Genomic DNA, 2,687 nt, shown 5'->3' with positions numbered 1-2,687 from the left:
CAGGTAAAAATGGTACAGTGAGAAATTGCACAAACCTTGCTGAGAGAGCTAGCTAGGTCTGATAGACAACAACTTAGAAACTAGTTGACCATGAATTGTAGTCCTTGTTTAGGCATGAAAGCCAATTTTATTTATTTATTTTTATTTATTTGTCAATTGTTTACGAGATAATAAGTAAAAGTGTATACATAATTATGAATACATGAAATGAGTACATATAAGAAAAATAAAAGAAAAATAAAAGAAACAATAGGACAGGGACGGTAGGCACATTGGTGCGCTTATGCACGCCCCCTACAGACCTCTTAGGAAAGGGGTGAGGTCAATAGTAGACAGTCTAAGGTTAAAGTTTTTGGGGTTTGGGTAAGAAACTACAGAGTCGGGTAGAGTATTCCAGAAATTGACCACTCTGTTGCTGAAGTCGTATTTCCTGCAATCAAGCTTGGTGCGGTTAATTGGGTCCTTTAAACCAGTCATTCTCTCTCAGTCCATCTCACAGGTTTATTGTGGGGAAAACAGGATGAGGATGAAGTAATAGGTATGTTTGCTGCCTTGATTTACTTATAAAAATAATAAAGACAGGAGAAAGGCAGGAAAAAAACCACTTTGACTATCTCCTTTTTTATAGAAAACATCAGATAAGCTACTACATCACCCGAGAAGCAGGAATGATTCGCAGAATTACATGCATTCCATCTACTATAAAAATAATAGCACTATAAACAAGTATCCTCAATTCTTTTAGGGTTAGAAATGGTATTTATACAAACAAGTAGAACATTAATGACAACCATGAATAAAGAAAGATAGCTTGGGAAATCTCTTTTATGAATAAATTGTACATGAAATAGAAACAATGCATTCAAAAATTCCTCAAGATAATTTTTTGCAACTGACATGTCAAGGCAGGCCCTGTCCTTCTCCCCAATAAATCATTTATAGCCAAAATAGGGTAATTTAAACAACTACTTGTTGTTGATTTCTTGTTACTTTCCTACTATTATTGCAATGAACAGGAACAAGTATTGGTTTGTTGAGTTGTGATACTAATCAAATGAAATATTGAAAACACTTCATCAATGTAATTGCTTTTCAATAGAGGTTAGATACAGCATAGATATATAATGTATATGTTTATCTGCATGGATATATTGATAGATGATGCATGGACAGATGGAGAGGGATAACTCTGTGTGTGTGTGTGCGTGTGTGTGCGTGTGTGTGCATGCCATCTTTTAGCCAATGATCTAATGATACCAAAAAAATTAGCATAGAATTTAACCCATATTTTGTTCAGTGAACAAAATGAAAAAAAAAATGAAATCTGAAATACAAAAACAAACAAACAAACCCCAAAACAAAGCACTCTCTAACATTAACCAAGGAGCTGCTGGATATCTTTCATTGATATATTTAAAGAAATGGTATGGAGAAAATTGAAAATGGAGGAAGAGCCAGAAATTTTAATATTGTTCTTTTCATATGATGATAAAGAACTTTTCCAAATATTTGCTTAGTGAGAAAACGTCTTCCTCGAGGCACAATTTATTTCTTTATTTCTGAGTCAATATATTAGAGGGTTCAAAAGAGGAACTATCACAGTGTAGAGCACTGATACAAATTTGTTGGAATTGTAGGCATATATAGCTTTCGGCCGTGCATAGGTGAAGAGTGTGGTGGAGTAAAAGAGTGCAACCGCTGTGAGGTGAGAACTGCATGTAGAGAAAGCCTTCCTTCTTCCTTGAGCTGAAGGAATCTTCATGACTGTTGAAATGATATAGATGTATGATGTAACTACTATACAGAGGGGAACCAATATAACCATTAGAGCTAGGATGAAGTCTACCAGTTCAGCTGTGGAAGAATCAGTGCAAGAAACATTCAAGAGAGGTGAAATATCACAGAAATAGTGATTGATCTTGTAAGTGCTACAGTATTTCAGCCGGCCAATAAAGCTTAGTTTGATCATGAAGGTAACAAAACCACACATCCAGCATCCTGCTGAAAGCCAAGCACATAATAAATTGTTCATGAGGACTGGGTAATGAAGTGGATAGCATATAGCCAAATAACGGTCATACGACATAACAGCCAAAAGAACAAATTCACTGCACATAAAACTGACAAAGAAATACAGTTGTGTTAGGCAACCTTGGAAGGAGATGTGTTTTTCTTGTGATAGGAAATCTTCTAACATTTTAGGGACAATAGTAGTAATATACCAGATTTCAAGGAAAGAAAGGTTGCATAAGAAGAGGTACATGGGCTTATGAAGGGTATTATTGACCCAAATAACTACAATGATTATGATATTCTCCATCATGATCATCAGATAAGCACAGAAGAAGAGGACAAAGAAGAGAATCTGAAGGTCTGCATTGGTAAGGAATCCCAAAAGGATGAAGTAGCTGACATTTGTCTGGTTGGTGTCTTCCATTCAAAGTAGAATCTGTGATTCAAAAGTGATAGAAAAGATATGAAACAATATCAATTAAGCTATGATCCCTTATTTATGAAGTAGATAAATGATAGATAGATAGATAGATAGATAGATGCTAATTATTAATACTGACATAGATAATAATGTATCCCTTATAGTCTTAGATATACCTTATATAGGTTCCCTGTCTGATGAACTATCTATCTATCTATCTATCTATCTACCTACCTACCTACCTACCTACCTA

General features: G+C 34.9%; 1 pseudogene; it reads right to left on the bottom strand.

Annotated features, from left to right (window-relative positions):
* Positions 1-1,513: 1,513 nt before the first annotated feature.
* On the bottom strand, positions 1,514-2,437 carry LOC148124204 (olfactory receptor 6Y1-like; annotated as a pseudogene).
* Positions 2,438-2,687: the final 250 nt, after the last annotated feature.

This window comes from Pseudonaja textilis, chromosome Z, assembly GCF_049901715.1.
Source record: "Pseudonaja textilis isolate UNSWEBS1 chromosome Z, rPseTex1.2, whole genome shotgun sequence".
In the NCBI taxonomy this organism is placed as follows: Eukaryota; Metazoa; Chordata; class Lepidosauria; order Squamata; family Elapidae; genus Pseudonaja; species Pseudonaja textilis.
Note: the sequence above shows the minus strand (reverse complement) of the source record. Positions and strands in the feature narration are given on the sequence as shown.